Source organism: Neopsephotus bourkii, unplaced genomic scaffold (assembly GCF_033783945.1).
Source record: "Neopsephotus bourkii isolate Nb327-2 ecotype Australia unplaced genomic scaffold, CSIRO-AGI_Nbou_v1 NB_168, whole genome shotgun sequence".
In the NCBI taxonomy this organism is placed as follows: Eukaryota; Metazoa; Chordata; class Aves; order Psittaciformes; family Psittacidae; genus Neopsephotus; species Neopsephotus bourkii.
In genome coordinates this window covers 16,855,583-16,870,224 of record NW_026900684.1, presented here as the reverse complement: position 1 = coordinate 16,870,224, position 14,642 = coordinate 16,855,583, and the positions used below count along the sequence as shown (strand labels likewise).

The 14,642-nt window shown below is 41.5% G+C and overlaps 1 long non-coding RNA gene across 1 annotated transcript in view; it reads left to right on the top strand.

Moving 5' to 3' along the window:
• LOC133223606 (uncharacterized) overlaps positions 1–4,169 on the top strand; it is a 96,304-nt gene extending 92,135 nt beyond the window's left edge. The window contains exons 3-4 of the long non-coding RNA XR_009728630.1: positions 2,404–2,594; positions 4,036–4,169. This is a non-coding gene — a long non-coding RNA (uncharacterized LOC133223606). The remainder of the gene's footprint in view (positions 1–2,403; positions 2,595–4,035) is intronic.
• The last annotated feature ends 10,473 nt before the right edge of the window (positions 4,170–14,642 follow it).

The following is a 14,642-nucleotide window of genomic DNA, read 5'->3' as shown; positions in this document are numbered from 1 at the left end:
TAGCCAGTACCAGTGAAGTACTTGCTGCAGTGTTTTTTGTGCTTTGCTATCGAATTATCTGCAAGCCAGGATGCAAAAAGCAGATGCAGAGAGGAAAAGTGGGAAAAGTAACTGAAATGGGCCTGTTTGTACCTTTCACCGATTTCCTTGGTCCCTTTCCACTGTAAGGACTGAGGAAAAAATGTGACTAATTGCAGATGAATTGTGACAGCCACATTGCCTCTATTGTTGCTCAGAGTGAAGTTGCTTGGTTGGGACAGCTTCCTAAGCCTTGTGGTGGAGTATAAGCATCATGGCAGAATGAAAACCTCACAGAGTACAGCAAGATCTAGCTCTTGGTCTTCAGTCTGCAGTGGCTCTTTCTCTGGCTCTGGACAGAGAGACAGGGTTGCTCCTCCCTTAGCACAGAGCTTATTTTATCTACAGCTAATCAATAATATCAATATAATATAATAATATTTTTCCTAAGCTATCAATAATATCAACTTTTTCACCTGAGCTATGGGTGAGTGTCGTCTCTGCTTCATTATACTCCATAGATATTTCAAGCATCTCTCCCTCAGCAGATCTACCCTGCTGAGGACATACAAAGTCTTTGTGGAAAGGTGTTTTTATCATGAGACAAGTCTAAGTGCCATGAAGCCATTGCACCCTTAAAACTGATTCTGTTGTGATCCTTCAACATGGCAGAAAAATACAGCCCAGCAGACCTTTTAGAACTGGGGGATTAGCTAGCCAAGTCTCACATGGGAATCAAATTAATAGCTTAGGGCAGTTGCAAAGCTAAATATATGCATTTTTGCATATCTGTTATAGTAGTACGAGAGCCAGAGATGATACTACTTTTGCAGGAAGAATTGGGAGGTAAAACTTTAAAGATCCAGCCCTAAAGAGCTTTCTGCTTGTTTATATGCACTGCAATCACTCTGTTTCAAAGCTATTGGAAAATTATTTTTGGAATGTAGCAAGTGGCATAATACATGTTACAGATCCTATTCCTAGTTAGCTACAAAGCTTACACTGCATTTGAGGTGGGGATAGAGACAACTTTTTATTGTTCAAGAATTTTTACAAAGGAAAAGGCTATTTTAGAGCAGATAACTGTAACTGAGCTACAATTACAAACCAAATAAGACCATGCTATTTTTTCCTCCCTTTTTCTCAGCTCACAGCTACACAGCTGACACTTGAGTTTGGTTGGAAATTTCTCAGCAAGTCAGAATTTTGTCGGAAACCTCTCAACAGCTTGCAGGGTCCAATATACTAGGGCTATGAAAAGCCTTGGACTTGACAGCCTTTTGCAAGCCCAAAGTTCCTGTCAGGTATGTCTAGTGGTGGGAGCTGCCAGGCTCTTAACCCTGGGGGAGATGCATCTACAGGGAGGAAGGGGGATGTTTGCATTTGGGCTGAGGAATGATGAATCTCGCCATCCTGCTGGTTGGCAACTCTTCTGGAAAAAGACTGTACAGGACCAGTCTACAGACCAGCTCTAAGAGGGGGATGGATTGACACAGAGCCCAGATGGATGTAGGTGCCTTCCTTCAACAAGGTGTAGATGTTGGTTAGTGCTTGTCTCACTGCTGTGCACTGACTGATTCCCACTGTCTCATGCTCATCCTGCACCCAGGTTTGCATGGGGGGGATGCAGGGCAGGGGTAGTGAGTGTGTGCCCTCCTGGGCTCTGTCAGGCATGTGGGTGAGCAGAGGGGATCTTACTTCATCCTCAGCTCTGCTCCTGGCTGGGAGGAGGTGGAAGGGGAGGGCAAGCAGCCTCTCTTCCCCTCCTCAAACCAGGTGTCACTGTGGGTCAGCAAGGCTGTGACTGTGGGCCCCAGTAAGCATGTCACCGTCACTGAAACCCTTTGTATCTCCCACCCTTTTCCCCCCCTCTTTTTATTATTTTTTGTAATGCAAGTGCAAAAACCCCAAATGACTAACGTTCCTTCCAAGGCAATAACCACAAAACAGAAAATCAAACCCACAGAAATGCTTTCTGTTAAAAATTACTCACATTTCATCAAGCTTTGCTTATACCAAGGTGACACAGCCAAACCCACTGACGGTTCAGCTATGTGGCCTGAGAAATGCAACTGCATTAACAAAGCTGCTCTCAGATGTAGAGCAACACTTTTCATCTTCGTTAAAATACCACACTGCTACTCAGTTCCTTGCCTGTCAGCATCCTTTCTCGCTGGCCATTCTGCCTTCCCACTGGAAATGAGGCACATGTTGCCAAGATCCTTACAGTTGTATGAACTAAATATTCACCCCAGAAATCCTTAGAGATGTGGAAAGAACTGCTGCTTCACTCTTCCTTTTTCAGAAACCTAACTAAATCTCACTATTCTGTGAGTTACTTTTTTCTTTTATTAATAACAGTATATTTCATTTCATCCTACACAGCAACAGTTTCAGGCGGCTGCCCAACACTTGTACTCTTAAAAAGGGAAAACAATGCAGAAAGAGGATGTCCCCAGAGGGAGATCATGCCCTGCCCCAGCTGCTCACACATGCAAGACAGATTTTCTCAAGCACAACAACCAGTTGGGAACATGGCTGCTGTTCATGCCCTTGGAAACACCCCTCTTTGCCTTGTAAGTATTGGAAACTTGGCTCCCACTGCTGTAAGGATAGTTAGGGACTTTTCTGTTTTTGAGCACCAGCATTTCACTTGAATGAGTATATCAATGGTCAGTAGTGTGACACTCTGAGGGGTGGGACACGCATATGTGCCGCTATGGGCTAATGAAGTTTGAAGAGAAGGGCCAGTTTCTTCCACCATGTCCTGACTGGAGCTGAAAAGTCTCTGATGGGTGAAGAGGGACTTGCACAGAAAGTGAGCAGGATCTGGCAAGTGGCTTTGTTGTTCTATTTTTAGCAGCTTAGCAAAAAGCAGGCTCGGTAGTCCAATAGAAAGCTAAGCAGTTAGACACTTGTTCAACATCTGTGTCCCTGGCGTATCCTTCTTATTGAAATGGATAATATTTAGAACACATAGCCCAAGCGACAGCTGACAAAGGTAATGCTGAGATTATTAGCAACTACTGCAAGGCTCAAACAAAAATAGTGGCTAGCCACAAACCCCAGAAAATTCTACAAATGCTGCAGATATGTGGAGGTCACCAGGGTCTATGGGATACAGGATGTGTGCCTTCAGGACTAGAGACCATATGGGGAGATGGAGGAAGGTATAAGATGCATATCAGCTCAGCTCTTGCCTGTGCATGTGCCAGTGCTGAACATCTGGAAGCAGAGTGGGTACACAGCTTGGATGCTTTAATACAGTCCCAGGATCAGCATGTGCCTGATGCTGTCTGCATTTTCAGTCTCATCCTTGCCCCCAGCAGATAAAACAACTTGGAGATAATTGGCTCTTCCAGTGGCGTATAATGAAAGCAACATTATTCCTTCACAGAAGTGTCTTTATAAAGCAGCTGCTAAAGTAAATGTTTACAGTTATGTCCCATCTCAAAATATGCTATAAACTCCATGAGCTCTATGTATAAGGAGCAGGTTGGATGACTGTATTTTTGCCACTGAATACTTTATATCACCTGCTGTAGCTATGAGAAGAAACTCATAGACTGAAAGAAATTGCCAACAGAGAATATAAAAAGGACCAAAGGATGTATTTGTGTTGAAAGTAACAGACTGAGATTCAGGAGGAAAGGTTCAGCTGGCAACCTGTCCACAGGCTTCCTTTGTGCTTTAGTTCTCCACCTGTGAAACATGGAAGCCGTATGCAGGAGAGTGTAGGGATGAGCATATCCTTACAGCTTAAGGCTTATTTTAAGGTTTTGGTGAAACAAGCACTGGCATTTATCATAGTTCAAATGGTAAAACATGTCCAAGTAGCACACAGATGCTGAAAGGACAGGTATATTATTTTTGCATATATAGAAATTTTACACCTGTAGGTAAACCAGAAACCATCAATAGCTGTCATGTCTCTACCTCAACATGGTAAAAGTAAGTGTAGTTTATCACAGAAGAAAGATGTCAAAACCATTGACTGATATTTAATGTTTTATTTAGTGGGTGATTAGAATCATCAAACTATAGGAAAACACAGATTGGAAAGGATGTTTGGAAGTAGTCTGATCCAACCCCACGCTGAAAGCAGAGCTGCCTTCACAATCAGGTGAGGTTGCCCGAAGCCTTGTTTGGTGAAGATTGTATCTTTGCAGGAGTGGGGTTGCTGCAGCGTCTCTGGATGCTGCAGCATCTCTGGACACTGTTCCAGTGCTCAACTGCCCCCACCACGAAGAAACCTCTCCTCCAAGAGACAGGTAAGAAAAGATTTATTTCCTGAATTCCAGAAAAGCTCAGTGTAAGTTGGGCACTTTCCTCTTTAATCACTTTAAAATTCAGGTAAGCTGTACACATACCTGGAGACAAAGACTTGCTTTCCAGAGTTTGACCTGCTCTAGTCAACTGAGCAATTCCTGAAGGCTGGGAGCAGTCCCTATACTGATTTTTTTCAAATATTTGGTGAAGTTTTTCTTTCCATTTGTGACTTTTTAATGAAAATTCAGTTCAGACTCATTAGCTGCTTGCTTTGAAGGTTGGGGTTTGGTTTTGGTTGGTGGGCTGGTTTTTTATTTGGGGTGGTGGGGTTTTCCTGATTGTGGCATTGGGTCAGAAAACTTACCTGATTTTGCTTTTAACACTGGCTGGGGAAAAAAAATCACACTCACTGTAAGGCCTCGCAGTTCATAGACCTGTCACTCTGGCAGTTGTAGACCTGTGAATAAATTTTTCTGGTAGGACAGCATGCAGTGTGAAATAATATAGGAGATAGTATATAATAACCATTATAGAGAGGCTAGTCTGAGAGTAAAAGTAGTAGTTTGCTAGTTTGAGTAGCTGTTACTGACACCTTATTTCAATCTAACTCTAGCAGGTTGAACAGAAATTGCAGGATGAGAAAATACCAGCATGAAAGACACGAAATGAAACGATGAGGAAAATAGTAGTAGAATTAGTGTGAATGTTAAATAGCAAGTAAATGTTAATACTTATTTTGAGTAAGAGCAGATAGTTATGAGCATATCCAGTTGCCTTGTGTAGATTAAGATATTCTGTATTACTGCTGAGTATGGTAAAAGTTTGGTGTGGCTCATAGATGGTGTTCTTCTGTTCTGGGATTCCTCTATTTTTATCCCTGTCTAGTAGTTTTCATCAGCCTTTCAAGGCAAGTTTTTATGATGTGGACAAAGATGGCATATAATCTGAGATACAGAGATTGATGGGGTTTTCTCATTTGTAAGGGAACGGTGTGCATTATCATTTTAACGTCTACAAACAGAAGATCACTTTTACATAAAAATAAAGTAACCTTGATAATTCATTGACAAACAGCATCAATTGCCATTTCTGTTGGCATCAATCATCAGCAAGTTTCTGGATGCTACTTAAGCTGCAACAGCATGGAGGAAAGGAAAGTTTCTTGTGTCATTTTCATTGGCCTTCAATCACAAATTATGAGTGCATTACTTTCAGGAATTTCATTATGTATAAGGCTGTCAGGTATTTTGGGACTTGATGATTTATGTTTTCTGAAAAATGTAGAGCTTTTCAGACAGCTGGGTTGTTTGGGGCTGGAGGAGCTAATGTAGCAGAGAAGGCACTCATTTGGGGAGAAATTTGTGAGAGATATGGTCTGCACATGAAGAAGACAAGCTACTGGCAAAAGAATTATAATATTATGGACAGCTATATAAAATACCAGATGTGAAGAAATAGGATGCCAAAAAAGCCAACAAGATCTCTGTGGGAAGCTTTTGGCATGTCAACTTTAATGATCGAACAAGATGCCATGAGAAAGGAGAATTTTTTTCCAGGAATCAGAAAACTAGGGATGTGGTTGCTGAAAGCAAGAATCTCAGGAGAGAGAAGAGGGAGAGAAAATTTCAGATAGAGATGTACAATGAGTTGCTGGAAAGCTTATACCTTAAAAGATTTGAGTAAGGGCATTCCAATTTCAAAGTCATTGTGTTAAGGATAATAACCTAAGCAAAAGAATCTGGAATAAATGGGAAGTAATTGTGTTGCTCCACTGCATGCTTCAGTATTGCCGCCACAGCACAGTGGAGTCCCTGTGGGCAAGTCCTGAGTCAGGAGCTTCTCTTGTGAGCACTTGGTGCTCCTAACTGATAGGAGCAAGGTAGATATCTCAGCTGTTAGCAGAAGATTGTGGTAGCCCTTGTATTTTACAGACAACTACATTCAGGCGCGGCTAAAATAATCAGAATGTCTTCTACAAGTGGCAGACCACTAAATGGACATCTTGGCTTATTCATAATTCTCACTAATGAAATACCATAGGGATATTTTTTGCTGGGATAACCATGTTTGCTACAAAATGCTGTTTCTTTCTGGAATGAGAGTCCAGTTATTATTGGTATGTTTCTAATGTACATAAGGCAGTCTCTTTTCCCACACTCTAATATTGCGGTTCTGCATTTTTGGTAGTAGCCAGTCAGATGTGTTATAATTATGAATCAGACATTGGTTTTAAGGCTTGCAGACCTCTCTCATAAAGCTTTAATTTCCTTAGCCATTTGCAATATTCATACTTCTGTCACATTCACAAGGTATCTAGACAGGGTACCACCAACTTCCAAGGCTGTGCCAGGCACAGTCCTGTATTATGTCTGCGGATTGTACTTAATTAAGCCCTAAGTAGGGCTTGACAAGTCATTGGCACACGATCCAAGTCTTTCTTATTTATCAGGGGTACAAGTGGTTTGTGGTCAGTCAAAAGCTGAAATTACTCTGGAAGAGTAATTGGAAGAGCTTTCTTATGCATTTTTCACATGCTTCTTTTACAATGAGACACTACTCAGTCTTCAGAGAGTGATTTATGTCAGCAGTGAATGACCAGGAGCAGTATGTAGCAGCCCTGCCAGTCTGACCAGGCTGCAATAATATAGTAATCTACAACGCAGTTACAGCAGGCGGCTGCAAGTGGTTACGGGAAGGGAGCACTGGTGTGCCTCAGGTAGGGCTTCTGCTCAGTTGAAAACATATTCTCGTATTATGTTCAAATATCAGGTGCTTACATTTTCCAGGAGTTCATTCCAAGGATGTATTATTGCCATTCACAACCCAGCATTCATTTCATTTTGACATAGATTCAGGAGCTTGCATTAATTTATTGCATACTTAGGCCAATTTACCTTTTCTCAGTCTGCCCTTAGGCCTAGGTTTTGTGCATGTTATCTCAGTAGTTCAGCTAGTTTTGATGTAGCCCAATGTTTATTGCATTTTAGATGCGGATACCAAGTGTCTCTGGAAATCTAGACTGGCTTTTATCATATTTCGCTTCTTAATGGCAATATCCCAGGACTTTGTCTGTACAAGCAGCTATCCTTTTCCAGGTGCTGCAGTAGCCTTGTCATTTCCTTTGGAATATATTGGGTGCAGTAGCAATGCCAAAAGGAAGTCTGCGGAAAGATTACCATCCAAAAGGCATAATAAAAGTAGTTAACTTGGCGCCATCTGGGTGTAGAAGCATCTGCCAAAAACCATTTGTGGCATCTAAAAGGGGAAAAAACTTGGGCATTCATCTTGGAAAGATGTTGTCCACTGCGAATAGGACAGTGTTCTCTCAAGCACTTCTTTTTGTTGATTCAGGTCAAAGGATATGCTGACTCGTCTGTTTTTGTTAAGGCCTTATAACCACTGGTAAACACCATTCAGTGGGTTTGGCTATTTCTTCTGTAACACTGACAGGGCTTGGACTGTCTTATCCTGTTCTTTGAGTGTGAAGCACTGAACTGAGTATGTTGTGACTCTAAACACCGTAAGGAGCTGTATTTCTTTGCGTAGTGGGGAGATGAACTTAGTGGTTCTTTTTCTTCCAGTGTTTTTGTCTCATTTTCTTTTGGCAGATATGGCAATGTCATTGGCGTATCTTACTGAAGAGTAAATTTTCGAACCCCTGGGAACAAAAATAGCACCCCATCTGTTCTGTAACATTGCAAATTACTACAGGTCTTACTAGAATGTATGTTCATTCATGAGTTCAAGAGACCCAGTCACTTGTTATTTGTTTTTAATCAGTTCTTCCCCACTTCTCATTTCTGACTGTTCCATGCTTCCCCTCAGGGACTTTATTCTTGTTTCTCCGTCTTCAAACCAAAGAGACTGCTTTCTGCCTATTTTTCGTCCTGCTTCAATCTCTCTGAGAGGACCTTACTCAGCTTTTATTGCCCAGCCTATTCCCCTCCATTCCTGCTGGGGTGAACATCACCACTGTGGTCTCAAGACCTCAGCTCACCAAAGCTCTCCTCTATCTCCCTGGAGATGTCCTGCTTCCACTAGAAGTCTGTCCCACTGTCTCCCTAGCATAAAATGGAAGTATGTGAGCTCACAAGGAGTTTTCATTGCTGGCAGCTAATAACTAACCAGGGCATGAGGCTCTCAAATGTATATGTATTTCTCATGTTTTTTCCTGGTAAAGAACTAATTCATGTTGCAAAAAAAAAAAAATAAAAATCCCCAAACTGTAAAATTTCTTCTATTTCCTCCTGTCAATTTACCCTGTGCAAGAAGATGGGTAAGTTGTGAGTGTACACAGTTTTGGCTGATACTTCACAGCCAATATTATTGCCAAAAGGCAAGAGCTGTCAACCAAGATGTGAGGATTCAAAAAATTAAAGTTAGTATTCATTGTTCTACATTTTACTTGACCAAAGCAAGCGGTCTGGATTTGAGAAATTATCATGCCCCTTTAAAAAGATCAGGCTTCAGTCTCATTTTTAAGCATTTAGAATTGAAAATCATTCCTGAAAAATTTGACTTAAGCTGCTGCTATTATACAAAAGGCATCACAAACTCTCTTGACCCTCAGAACTGAAATTTTCTTCTAACTCCAAGTTCCAGACCCACATCCTGCACACTTTCTTCATATCCTTCTGTTAAGTACTTCCAGTTGGAGTTCTTAATGAATAAGGGAGGTAGAAGTTTACCCTATTTATGCATGTGTATGTTCCTGTCCATACCCTTGATCAGGATTTACATGGCCCAGTATATACGTGTATACTCTTGTTAATTATGCCTGTGTGAGCCTACAGCTTTTGCTGCAGGAACCAAGAGAGAGAAACATGAAATTACTGTAGCCAAGTAGCAAATGTAAGATATGGGAATTTCCCTAATGGTGTAAAACTTATAGGAATAAGATACTAGAAATCACAGGGAAAGCTATGAAATCTTAGCTAAGAGGTCTTTTCCTTCTCCTTGTCTTCCCTTTTTTTTTCTAATGAGGAATAAAAGAAGGAATAAAAGGGTTGTAGTGACCCCTTTCCATTCCTGAAACTCATGCCCCTCATAGATCACAGAACTCTACACCACAATAAGCAACTCTGAGTGCAGTATGCTGTAAGTAATTTAAAAGCTACTTTAAGAGAAGTGCATACTTTTCATGCTTTATACATTTCCAAAAACACCAGTCATTCATTTCTATTTGCCTTTTCTGCACAATTAAAATTGAAAATTGAATGAGCAGAAAGGAATAAATTGAATAATTCTCCTTCTTTCATTCTTCTTTTCCTTCTTTCTTTCATTCTTTCATTCTTTTTTTTATTCTTTCTTTCATTCTTTCTTTCATTCTTTCTTTCATTCTTCCCTCCTTTTCTTTCTTCCATTTCATTCTTCCATCCTTTCCTTTCCTTTCCTTTCCTTTCCTTTCCTTTCCTTTCCTTTCCTTTCCTTTCCTTTCCTTTCCTTTCCTTTCCTTTCCTTTCCTTTCCTTTCCTTTCCTTTCCTTTCCTTTCCTTTCCTTTCCTTTCCTTTCCTTTCTCTTTCCTTTCTCTTTCCTTTCTCTTTCCTTTCTCTTTCCTTTCTCTTTCCTTTCTCTTTCCTTTCTCTTTCCTTTCTCTTTCCTTTCTCTTTCCTTTCTCTTTCCTTTCCTTTCCTTTCCTTTCCTCTTTCCTTTCTCTTTCCTTTCTCTTTCCTTTCTCTTTCCTTTCTCTTTCCTTTCTCTTTCCTTTCTCTTTCCTTTCTTTCTCTTTCCTTTCTCTTTCCTTTCTCTTTCTCTTCCTCTTTCCTTTCTCTTTCCTTTCCTTTCTCTTTCCTTTCTCTTTCCTTTCTCTTTCCTTTCTCTTTCCTTTCTCTTTCCTTTCTCTTTCCTTTCTCTTTCCTTTCTCTTTCCTTTCTCTTTCCTTTCTCTTTCCTTTCTCTTTCCTTTCTCTTTCCTTTCTCTTTCCTTTCTCTTTCCTTTCTCTTTCCTTTCTCTTTCCTTTCTCTTTCCTTTCTCTTTCCTTTCTTTCTTTTCCTTTCTCTTTCCTTTCTCTTTCCTTTCTCTTTCCTTTCTCTTTCCTTTCTCTTTCCTTTCTCTTTCCTTTCTCTTTCCTTTCTCTTTCCTTTCTCTTTCCTTTCTCTTTCCTTTCTCTTTCCTTTCTCTTTCCTTTCTCTTTCCTTTCTCTTTCCTTTCTCTTTCCTTTCTCTTTCCTTTCTCTTTCCTTTCTCTTTCCTTTCTCTTTCCTTTCTCTTTCCTTTCCTTTCCTTTCTCTTTCCTCTCCCTTTCCTTTCCTTTCCTTTCCTTTCTCTTTCCTTTCTCTTTCCTTTCTCTTTCCTTTCTCTTTCCTTTCTCTTTCCTTTCTCTTTCCTTTCTCTTTCCTTTCTCTTTCCTTTCTCTTTCCTTTCTCTTTCCTTTCTCTTTCCTTTCTCTTTCCTTTCTCTTTCCTTTCTCTTTCCTTTCTCTTTCCTTTCTCTTTCCTTTCCTTTCCTTTCCTTTCCTTTCCTTTCCTTTCCTTTCCTTTCCTTTCCTTTCCTTTCCTTTCCTTTCCTTTCCTTTCCTTTCCTTTCCTTTCCTTTCCTTTCCCTCGTTCTCTATCTCTTTCTGTCTTTGTCTCTCCCTTTCTTTCACTTTCCTTCCATTCTTCTGTCCCTTTTCCTGGCTTTGGTCTTTTCATCATAAATGAAACTGAAGATGTCACATCACTCTTATGACAGGAACTAAATCTGTGCATGTGAACATATAGCTCAATGTCTGGCCAATATGGTCACTTGATAAATAATGAAATTTAACCATCTGCATCAGTCCTATGAAATACATGGATATTAGGCACGCAGACATAGAATGGATGGAGTTGTCATTTGAGATTGTTGTCAGATACCTCTACCTGGCCTCTCCTGGGGCTTTTCATGGAAAGACTTCAGGTGAAAAGGCTTGCCTTTGCTGGAAATCTTGGTGCTGTCCTTCAGGATGGGAGCTCAGGGTGCTCTGAGCCCCTCTGCCCTTGTGTCTGCAGGCTCTGCCCCTCCCCTCACACCAGTTCATCCTCCATGACCCCAGCACAGTCCTGGTGGAGCTGGTCACCAAGGTCAGTGCCTCCCAGCTGATGCTGTTGGTGGCCCCACGACAGCAAGGACACTGTTGAACACATATGGTGGGATGTATGTGGTGTTCTTGGCAAGACGGTTTGAGAAAAAAAAGTTTTGTGTGGTCATAAAATCTCAGATATAGATGGCTTTAAATGAATACTTTTAGACAAGGGAGTGGCTAAGAAAGGCCATAACTATTCAATATGCTTTTATTTTAACCAAACTACTGACTGTTGAATATCTTTGAATGTGTGGGAGGTCCTCTTGGTAGAGTGTAGTTGCATCATGACTTCTCACAACAACGTGTTGCTCTCAGAAACCCTCTGGGGATTGGAGATGTGATTACTTTGCCCTCCGATCCCCTTTGCTTAGTATTTATGACCAAAATGAGGGATGATTTTAGAGGAAAGCACTTAGGTCTCATTTTGTCACAGTGACAGTTAGGCTTATCGTTGTTGAGGCATTTGTGTTTTCCATATGTTTTTCTCTTTAGCTGTAATGTTGAAGTTTCAAGGGGTCACTGAATTTGGCACACATTCTTTTTCATTTGACTTCGACTATTGGGGGGCAGTAAGTGTTTCTAACTCCTAAAATGGTTTAAAAAGGTACAAGTAGGCTCAGATATTTATCTTCAAATATTTGTAACAACAATAATAACAAACACCCAGGAAATCCTTTTTTCATTATTCTTTTCTAGTTAATGACTGGCTTTTCAGGAACCGTGGTCTTCACTGCTGTAAAGAGAGGCATTACTCGGAAAAGTCAGGTGCAGTTGAAGGTTTTCACCAAGAGGTGGTGCTAACAATTACCACAGTCGGGATAACATCCTTGTAAAATGTCTATAATCTATTTGAAACCAAAATTAAAGGGTTTATGTGGCTATGTGTGCTAGTGCAGTAGTACGGCGTCCTTCTATTTATGAGCTGTGTAATTGTATGTTTAGTCCTTTTTCAGTGTAGGAAAGCCGCACCATAATGTGTAATTATAACCTTGGTAAGTGTAACACCATTAAAGTTAGAACAAGTGGTGTGTGCAGCAGAGAAATGATAGGGTGATGACAGAGTGACATGCTATAACCAGCACAGCATAATCAGAATAGTCTTGTTCCTGCTATTAAAAAGGCTGTTCTCTGTACCAGCTAACTTTTGGTTCCCCAGGAGAAGCAAAATTATGCTAAGCCTCACAGAAGCACTGGCTGTGCCTGTAGCAGTGACATTTGCTTGACACTTACCCAGAGGCTGTTAAGGACCTAGAGGCATCAGAGCATTGGGGGTGGCAGAGTCTCAGGAGGTCCCGGCAGTCTGTGGGGGCAGCAGCACTGGCCATGACACAGGCAGTCCTTGTTGGGGTGTTTGTCCTGGGGGAACTTGTTCAAACCAAGCCCTCCCCAAGCACTGAGCACCCACCTCAGTTTTGGCAGACAGGAGGATGTGCCAGCAGGAGGGGTGTATCAGCAAGTCCCTCCAGCGCACAAAAAGCATTTTTTCACAAGCTGTTCCAGGGCCTTTTTGGCACTGCAGGTGCAGATGACAGACCCTCTTTGCCCCTCTGTTTTCCCAAAGGCAGAGGAAGTAAAGCAGTAGCTACTCATCAGTGCAGGAGGCTGAGGCATGTGGCATGGTAGGGTGGTGGGGAAGTGGCCTTGCTAGGGAGGTGTCTAGGTGAAGTGCTGGAGCCTTCCCACTAAAGTTTGCTGTAGGTGGAAACAATCAGCAATCTTGTTGTGAAAAGCAGCCTGTGGGGGACACAAACTTTGCCCAAGAAAGCACAAACTTTACTCAACATTTTTAATGTTGCTGTCAGTTGTGAATCCCAGGCTCATCTCTGAGCAGGAGAATTTCCACTCCCCTGGTACCTGTGGGATGCTTTAGCCACATTGGAAGTGTGTACCAATTAGCATCATGGAGGAAATGCAAAATCTCAGTGTGGGTATATGGCATAAACTACACTACAAATCAAATTGAACTCCCTAAAAATCCTGCCAGAGAGGACAGCCTTTTACTGATTAAATCCCAGCCTTGCAAGTGTTTTTATATAGGATTGCAGAAGAGAGCTTTAAAATGGTCCTTACGGCATTTTTAACAGAGGCCAGTCCCAGGGCTGTTTTGGGGTAGTTGGTCCAGTGGTTGTTTTCACTTTGGCAGGAGTACATCACTAATATGAAAGCTGTTGACAGTCTTCTCAGTGATGCTTTTTTTCCATGTTTGTGTTTTGTATTTTCTGGCTGAGTTAGCCCATATCCTGTAAACTTTCTTATTGTGCCTCATACTCATTGCAATGACATCTACTGTGGAAGGGAGAGAGAAAGCTTATTAACCGCAGGCCCGCCTCCTGCTGACTGCAGTCGGAGACTGCCTGGGACAGCACTACCAGCAGATGTTTCTGCTTTATAGATCAATGGAAACTTTACAGAGATATTTCTCTCTTCAGTCCAAAAGCAAATGCCAGAAGTCTGAGATCCAGTAACTTTGCTGGACACCAAGAATTTTATTTGGTTTGTTATATTTTTTTATACACAAACTAGCTACCAGAAAGTTGCCTTTAACATTGCTTTAAATGGCATCTCTTACAGGAATAAAGCTGCTATCCACTTGTGGAGAGCGGTCTTGCTGCCTTTGCCCTCACATGAAGTGTCAGTGTAGGCTAGAGCCCAGCAGATGGGTACAGCACAAGACACAAGCCATCAGCTGTCATTGTGGGGTGGTATTTTCTGGTGCTGAGTCTCCAGGGACTCTGTGGAACAAATCCATATTTCAAAGGACAGAAAAGTGCTATTTTATTCAACCAAAGGGGTGGAAATGTATCTTTCTCTCTGCACATTATCTTCTTGTTTTCTCAAAGAGGGGCTGACTGGGGAAGAAGGGATATGGAGAGGAAGGGAAAGGGAATACTTGATCTGTGCCCACTCATGACTCCCTGTGCATGGTAACACATTATTACCCCTTTCTCATCACAGAACTCTTGTCTGCTATGGCTTCAGATGCAGTTGCTCCCACGCTACAATTTCCCTCAGAACAACTGCAAATAAGAAATAAATATTTTTGCTCTTTCAACCAAGAAAGCTCATCTATGGTTTCAGATCACCCATGTGAAACCCTCATAATCCTCCAGGACCCCCTTTTCTCTCACAATTTGCTGTTTGTGCAAAGGAAAACAGGCAGCTGACGGAGCTGCTTCAGTTCCATGTGTATGTGTTCTCTGCAAGAGTGGTGGCATCTGTGGGAAACAGACCTTCAAATATCCCACTCCTGTGTGATAGAGGAAGAGAGTTTTTTGGCTTCACAAATGTCTTCAGGAAACTCTGAATTCAG